Source organism: Orycteropus afer, unplaced genomic scaffold, assembly GCF_000298275.1.
Source record: "Orycteropus afer afer isolate SDZICR_OR568_19922 unplaced genomic scaffold, OryAfe1.0 scaffold00144, whole genome shotgun sequence".
NCBI lineage: Eukaryota > Metazoa > Chordata > Mammalia > Tubulidentata > Orycteropodidae > Orycteropus > Orycteropus afer.
Genome location: NW_006921731.1, coordinates 5398461 through 5407315, shown reverse-complemented (window position 1 = coordinate 5407315; position 8855 = coordinate 5398461).

Below are 8855 nucleotides of genomic sequence, written 5' to 3'. Positions count from 1 at the left end.
CCACACCTGTGGTTTCCAGCCAAACAAAGTACAGGCAAGTGAGTTAAACATTTACCTCAAGTAGACACACACCCTGGAGAGAACAATCATGGGAGAAGGCAGGGATGCTTATGCACAGGGAGACAGCTCAGGGCGCAGAAGAGTATGGAGGAATGGACACTGGGAAGAGGTGGCTATGGGGAGGAATTGGGAGGGGAGCTGTTGTATTGTAAATTTTGGTCAATGACATGAGACAAAGTATATGTGAACTGCTGTATGAAAAGTGAATTTGCTCTGTAAATCTTCACCCAAATCAAAATAAAATTAAAAAAAAAAAAATTAAAGATAGTTTGAAGTGCTGTGAGTGCTGTGGGTTGTATGTGAAAGTATAGGTTTTCTATTACTAGAAAATCAAGGACGTTCCTCCCTTCTCAAGTGAAGTATGACATTTAATTTTTCTTTCTGCCTCAGAGCTCACATTGATGTTCCATTATTGTGACACCTGATGGGGACAGACAGATAATGAGAAGGCATAGAATGACATCACCTACTCAAAGTATCTCTCAGTAATCTGGGGCTTAGTATCATGTCACTTTCCTGCATCAGATTATTCAAAAGTCCTGTGTTCCCTGTGTGCTTTATGGATATCATGACGTAAATGATACCGATCTGCTGACATTTCCAGGTGCTCATCCTTTCCTAAATCATGAGCAGAAAATTTACTTTCCCTTTGGAGTTCATCACTAATCACTGATATGTGCAAAACAAATAGCATCTAGAGACCATGCAGAGGTAAAGTTTCTACAATGCAATTAATATTTAGTTCTGCTTATTTATAAAAAATCTCCTAAGTGTGACATTCAACATATTCACCATGCAATACAGCATTGGTCTTTATCTGTCAAAACAGATGCTGGAGTAGTGTTCTGGAGGCCCTGATGGTGCTAGACCACAAGGAGAGGCAGGAGGACTAAAAAAAGGGACATAGGGGCTTGTGGTAATAACATAAGGATCTGGGTGGCACAAAAGATTTGGTCTCAATTACTATTCTAAAGATTGGTGATTTAAACACATGCACAGTGATACTGCAGAAGAAAGGGCTAGCAATCTGCTTCTCTGAATATTGCAGCCAAGGAAACCCTATTCTGTAACACATGGGGTTACCATTAGTAGGCATCAACTCAACAGTAATGGATCTGTTTTTGTTTATTTTTGGTTACAGAACAGAAATATTCCATTATACTAAAGACTTATGCACTGTGTGCTTCCTCAGTTCCAGATGATCTTGCATAAATTTGAATATTGCATAAGTAGAAATGCTTTGTTATCATTGTCTACTTTAAGAGGGAAAATATTTCACTTTTCCTTTTATGTTCTCTCTGACAAAATCATTTTACTTCTAAAAAAAGAGAGTCAAATGATGATTGTGTAGAATAGAAGGTGATTCTAACTACTTTCACCTTAGAGAAATGCTCAGGTCTCTCCTGTGTAAACTAATTCAGTTTATAGCAAGGCAGTCACAGTACAGCACACAGGTAAGACTCAAGACATCTATTTAAAACAAACCAAACTCACTGCCATTGAGTCAGATCCAACTCATAGTGACCTCTCTGTGGGTTTCCCAGGCAATATCACTATGGAAGTAGATTGCCCAATCTTCCTATCAAGGAGTGGCTGGTGGGTTTGAACTGCCAGCCTTCTGGTTATTAGTCAAATGCCGTAGGCACTATACCACCAGAGCTATTTAGACCTGGAGAATCAGAGTAGGATAAAGTTAAGACAATAATTAAAGTCCAAATCTCTGGCCTATGGGCATTTATCTTTAATGAGTGGTCTTAGGCTGAAGGCTTGACCAGAGACTCATCCTTGGTGGAGTTCCTCCTAGCTGGGGTCCAAGGTTGGTGGCAGTAACGAGAAACCTCGGTGGCAGCAATGACAAACCTCTCTGGCAAGTCTTCTGTCAGAGTTTCTGTCTTTGGAGAGGGTCAGAGACTGGATTGACAGAGCATTGTTCTGCCTTGCTCTTGTGATAAGAGAAAAAGCCCTGGGTTTTTGTGTGGTTTAGTCCCTCTGCTCTTGGTTGATAAGAGTCTGCCAGGGGAGGTCTAGCTTACATTTCATTAGGGCAACTTGTATGATAGCTTTAAGATCAGGAGTGTACCTACCTTTGAGGTGTGTTAACATAAACTAAGGGCTATGCCACACCATATCACAGAAAAGCAATTGTCTACAATAAGGTAGCTGATTATAATATTAGAAATTTTTTGTGAGAGAAAGTCAGTCTGAAGGTTGTTTATAGCTTAACATGAATGTTTAGGTCACACATTACATGTTTCACACATGTGATTTGGGATAATTACATTATAAGCACACATCACAATTTCTTTTACTTACCTTTTCTCTGCCACTTTCCTGTCATGATTAGATTGCCAAAAAAAGTTAATGATACAAATAACGTTGAAATAGCACGTTGAAGCAGCGGAAACAATAGGAGACAAAATGAAGAACAAGATAGTCATCTGTGTTCCTGTCTACTTTGTGTTTTGGGTGAAAGAAAAATTCTTCATTCTCCAAACACTATTCATTCCTTGGAATAATTTGGCTAAGGCCACATTTGCTTAGTTTGACTGCCTTATAACCATAGGAGCACTTGCACTTTATCACAGAGGTGACAATATCCTATACATTATAACTGTTCTTGTTTGACTTAACCACTGTTGATCCTGGTGTCTTCATACCCTCTATTCCTGGGATACCACTTGCTGGCCCATGTGCCTTTGGTATTGGTGACCTGAGATCCTTGGGAAGTGACTCTTGTTAGCTGCTAAATCAGGCAGCTAGGTGGATGGCACTTACACTCTAGTTCTGCCATTTACTGGCTCTGTGATCTGAAGACCCACTGTGTGACAGGGACTTTCTAGACCCTGGAGACATGGCAATAAACAACGCAAGCAGAACTCCTGCTATCATGGAGTTGAGACTCTGGTGATATGTCCAGACTTAGAAATATTACTAAACCACATTGAGCTTCAATTTTTTGAGTTGAGTTGAGACTCTGGTGATATGTCCAGACTTAGAAATATTACTAAACCACATTGAGCTTCAATTTTTTGAGTTGAGTTGAGACTCTGGTGATATGTCCAGACTTAGAAATATTACTAAACCACACTGAGCTGTAAAATGGAGTGAAGAATAATTAACTTGCATGCTGTGGTAGATAAAGTTGTGTTGTCAACTTGGCTGGGCCGTGGTTTTGAATGGCTTGGCAGCTGGATGTAGTTATTCCCCATGATGAGATTGGATGTGGTGTAATCACCTCCATGGTGGAATCTGCTGTGAGCTGATAATTAATTGCCTTTGGAGTGTGGCTGCTTCCAATACATATGGAGAAGCTTTGAGAAACGTCTCTAGCTTTTTGGCTCATTATAGATCTTGCATTTGGCTGATTCTTCATTTCCAGTTCTTGGACTTGAGTCAGTGGAGTATTGTGTTGTCAGCTTATTTTGGGATTTTGTCAACTTACCTTCTGGTCTCAGATTCATCAACCTCAGCAGCCAGTAGCTGCATGAGTTAAGAGAAGCCTCTAGTTCCATTGGGCCAGGAATAAAAGGCAGAGCTGAAGCCCAACATCGAGGGCTCTTCACCCAGCCCCTAAAACCAGCACTCTGAATTCAGACTTCTAACTTTGTAATGTGTAGAAGAATTAATTCTTATTTGTTCTACTTGTGGCATTTATGTTATAGCAGCACTAGAGAACCAAGACACACATCTTCTCACCAAAATTATGTAACATGCATTAGAGAGAGATGAGATTGAGGCAAGGGTGTTTGCTAGAGTAATATGGGCATGAAATGGTCAAGGGTTCCATGAGAGCAGTGTCTCAAGGGACTCTTTGTTCTTCTTCTAACTTCTCATGGAGCTCTTCATGGTTTTGCAGGCAACATGCATGTGGTCCTGTGTCTCTGGAATCACACAGCATTTTTTGCTGCTGCTTTCCACTCCCCAAGTCCAATGTATTTAATCTTAGCATTCCTTGCCAGAGTACCAGGAAATGGCCTCGCCATGTACCCTCAGCACAGTACTCCAGAAGCTACTCTCATTCAATTATATAAAAAATTATCCAATGCTAATTATTAGTCCCTTGCTATCATCATGTGTGCCTCTTTTCTGAAATGACATTTTTTACTCATCCTACCCAACTGTCTGGCACAGTGCCTAAGGCATTTGACTGCTAATCAAAAGGCTGGCAGTTCAAACCCACCAGACACTCCTCAGAAGGAAGGTTGGGCAATCTATTTTTGTAGGATACTGCCTTGGAAACCCAAGGAGGGGTCACTATGAGTCGGATCCAACTCAAGGGCAGTGGGTGAGTGAGTATCCAACTGTCAGTTTCTCTTCTAAAATTTGGGTATGTCAGTTGCAGAATTCTTGGGAGCCTGGGTAGCACAAGCAATTTGCAATCGGCTGCTAAATTAAAGGTTTAATGGTTCAAACCCACCCAGCAGTTGTGTGGAAGAAAGTCCTGGCAAACTACTTCCATAAAGATTAGAGCCAAGAAAAGCTTATAGAGCAGTTTTGTTCTGTAACACATTGGGTGTTATGGATCAAAATTGACTTGTTGGCAATGGGTACAGGTACATATCTCAGAGTAGTTAGAGTTTAATAAAGCACAGGATATAATGTGCCTAGAATCAGTTCAGCCATGTAGTAGATGTTCAAAAAGTGCTTGTTGTTTTCATCACCATAATTTGGGCTAAAGCCTGTGGGATATGAAATAGTCAATATGTGTTGGTGCCTTTCTGACTCTCTCTTTTTTTTTTTTTTTTTTAATTTGATCTGCTTTCTTCTCTCTTCAAATATGATTTTATCTGTCAAACATCCCCCAATCAGTATAATGATGGATCTGTTTATATATGTGTGTCTTGTATCAGCTGGGAGTCACTCAAAGTTTGGTTTCATGATTTGTCTCTATATCCTCTGCAACAAACCTAGCTACAGGCGCACAATAAGTGCTCTATAAACTAGTTAACTGGAGCAAGACTAGATGTAGGTGGTAAGTGAATTCCCAACACAGGTTTCAGTGTCTGGAGCCGTGGTCTATGTACAAGGATAAGGTCCATGGGAAACAAGGAGAGAAAATAAGATTAATGAAGGAATCCTCAATTTCCTCTGCTATGAAATAAGAAGTCTCATAGAGATGTTGAGATGATTATACAAGTTTCACATGCTAAAGGCATTTGACTGCTAACCAGAAGGCTGATGGGTTCAAACCCCCCAGCCACGCCTTGGAAGGAAGATTGGGCAATCTATTTCTGTAGAGATACCACCTTGGAAACCCAATGAGGAGTCACTATGAGTCAGGACTGAATCGATGGCAGTGAGTTGTTTTTTTTTGGTAAATGTTCATCACTGAGCATGGCACCCAGTAGACATTCCAGAAGCAGTAGCTACATGGACTTAATTAGAAGTTTTACCCCATGCTACTTTCATCATGGTGCTAAACTAAAATTCCATTCCAATAAGTACAGATCCACTACATCCTATTCCCTGAGGCTTAGATAAGTGTTTTAAAATCCTCAGGAAGACCAGGCAGAGGTCCAGATTGTGGGCACCATTTCTGTGTGCTCTTCACAATAGAGTTATCCTATCAATAGATTTACTCTTCCTTTCCTTCCTGGAAAGGAAAGATCTAAAAAAATTTGCTTTTCCTTAAGAGCCAATGAGTACGGACATTTCCTAAGTAGGGCAAAACCATTATTTATCAAAGTAGTTGGTGTTTTTTGTTGATTTGTGTGCTTGGGTGTTTGCTTGCTTGTTTAAATATTTTTCTTCAATGTAGATGGCCATGTAAAACAGCTGTCTTAGCCAGGGTTTGCTAGAGAAACAGAACCAGTGCGATAGATAAATAAATAGATGATGATAGATAGATAGATAGATAGATAGATAGATAGATAGATAGATAGATTGCCAGAGAATTTATTTCAAGCAGTTGGCTCATATGATTGTAGGTGGTTGGCAAGTCCAAAATTTCACAGGTCAGGTGACAGGTAGGGGACTCCTGAGGGCTTGCATCCCAAAATTGTTGTCAGGTGATGGGAAGAATGTGAGTGAATTTTCTGCCAAAATATCTATTTATAGTCTGGACATGGAACACACCAAAGTCAAACTTTCTTTTTGCTCCCATGATTCTTAACAGATTTATTACACTATATCATATTTGATTATGGAAGGTGAATGATTATATTACCTTACATTAGATGTAAAATCATTCCATTCCATTATATTATATTATATTATATTATAGAAAGGTAATTTGCTCTATCAAAGGCCAATTTATTTAATACCATGGAACTTCTCCATAAGAGCCACCAGATGAGTGTCAAGCCAAACAACTGAGAAATATAGCCCAGTCAAATTGACATATACAACCAATCATTACAGTAGCACAAGTCTGGATGAAATTGGATCAAACAGGAAAAAAAAAATTAACTTGTGGCCTAAGAAAGTGTTAATATAATCTAGTCAAAAAAGTGGTAAGAGTTGACAGCTGATATGTTTCTGAAGCCTGTTTATAATAACATAAAACTTCATGTTTCTACAACTTTGGTCCTGTGGAAACTTGAAATTTTTACCATAGGTGCATACCTCTTCTTTACTGGCTCAAACCCACCAGCCACTCCATGGAAGCAAGACTGAGCATTCTACTTCTGTAAAGATTTACCACCTCAGAAACCCAATGGGGGTTGCTATGAGTCAGAATCTACTCGATGGCTGTGGGTTTGTTTCTTTGTTTGTTGGTTTTGCATACCTCTTCTAGCATTTATTTAATGTTTGTCTTTAAATCAGATCACTTTATTTAAAAAGGTAGCTTCATATGGCTACTGTAATTTAAAACATATCATATGTCATATTTAGAGGGCAATTGTGAAAATAAATGAAAGCAAATCTATGTTATTAAATCTAGCAGAGTTTAATAAGGCTTACCATGTCCTAGTGAGCCCTGGCAGCACACTGGTTAAAGTGCTTGATTGCTAACTCAAAGATCAGTGGTTCAAACCCATCAGCTGCTCTGCAGGAGAAAAATGTGGCAGTCTGCTTCTATGAAGACTTAAAACCTTCAAAACCCTAAGGGCAGTCCCACTCTGTACTATAGTTTTACTATGAGTTGAAATTTACTTCATGATGGTATTTTGTTTTGTAGAGCTCTGGTAGCGCAGTGCCTAAGGCACTTGACTGCTAACCAAAAGGCTGACAGTTCAAACCCACCAGCCACTCCTCAGAAGGAAGGTTGGGCAACCTACTTTCATAGTGATATTGTCTTGGAAACCCAAGGAGGGTTTGTTATGAGTCAGGTACAACTCAATGACACATAAAAACAACAACAACAACAAACCTTGAAAAGATTAGCAAGTGTTTACAAAGAGATAAAATCTGACCTGGAACTAATGTTATCTCCTTTGTGGAGTCTGAAGTCTGAAAGAGAAATGAAAAGGGATTGACTCTTTTGGCATGAAACTATCTAAACCCATCTCCAGGACCACCAGCAGTATGAACCCCACATATATTGGTGTGTTGTTGTTGTTGTTATGTGCCATTGAGTCGGCCCCGACTCATAGCGACCCCTCCTTGGGTTTCTGAGGCAGTATCACTACGGAAGTAGGATTGCCCAACCTTCCTTCCGAGGAGTGGCCGGTGGGTTTGAACCAACAGCCTTCTGGTTAGCAGTCAAGTGCTTTAGCCACTATGCTACCAGAGCTCCCATATATTGGTGTAGCAGAAAAAAAGAAGCAAAGAATTTGGATATTTACCCCAGCTCCACCATTACTAATTCGCAGTCCCTGTTTACACAAGACACTTCCTTTCTGTGGACCTCAGTTTCCCTATCTTTAAAACATTATATATGAAGTTATTAAATCTGTTTTCCATTAAGTGCAGGTAAAAGCCTGTTTTATTCACCATGTTTCTGTTCTCCAAGATAGATAAAATAATTAAAAATAAATAAATATAGAATCCACTGCCATTGAGTTGAGTTGATTCTGACTCATAGTGACCCTCATTGGGTTTCTGAGGCTATAAATCTCTGTGGAAGTAGACTGCCCTCCCAAAGGTCGCTGACATAGTTAGCAGCCAAATGCCTTACCCACTACACTACTAGAGCTCCTTAGAATGCAGCATGGCCCAATTTAGCTTCCATCATGGGTCGAATACTAGTGTAACTCTAAAAGATTCAGTGTCATCTTTTATTTTGATTGTTCCATCCTAATCATTTTGTGACCATTTGTGGATTAACTAGGCTTTATAAAGTATAAGCACTAGACTAGATACAGGATTTCAGTGGGGACTCTGCATCACTCAATCATATTTGCTTAATGTTGGGAGGACAGTTTGTCATGGCCCCTGCAACTCTCATCTGAACCATTCAATCAGAAATGTTGGGCACAGAGTATTTCCTGATAATAGAGACTGGGAACCAAGCATTTTCTCTCTCCCAGTTTTTTCTCTTTATGGGGAAACATTCTCACTATTTTCAGTACACAGTAAACTCTCTCTGCTCTGCTTATGCTTGAGTGCCATATTGATAGTTGGGTAACCGTATTTCTATATCTGTTCTCGGTGGGGAGGGAAAAATGTCTTTGACTAGGAGCACAAAAGTGGTGTATATGCAGACCATCAACCCTGCTGGGCATGGGGGACTAATGTCAACTATTGAACCTGATCTTGCTCTTTCTTTTATTTATTTATTTTTTAATTAGGATTTGGGTGAAGATTTACAGAGGAAATTCACTTTTCGTACAGCAGTTCACATATACTTTGTCTCATGTCATTGACCAAAATTTACAATGCAGCAGCTCCCCTCCCACTTCCTCCCCATAGTT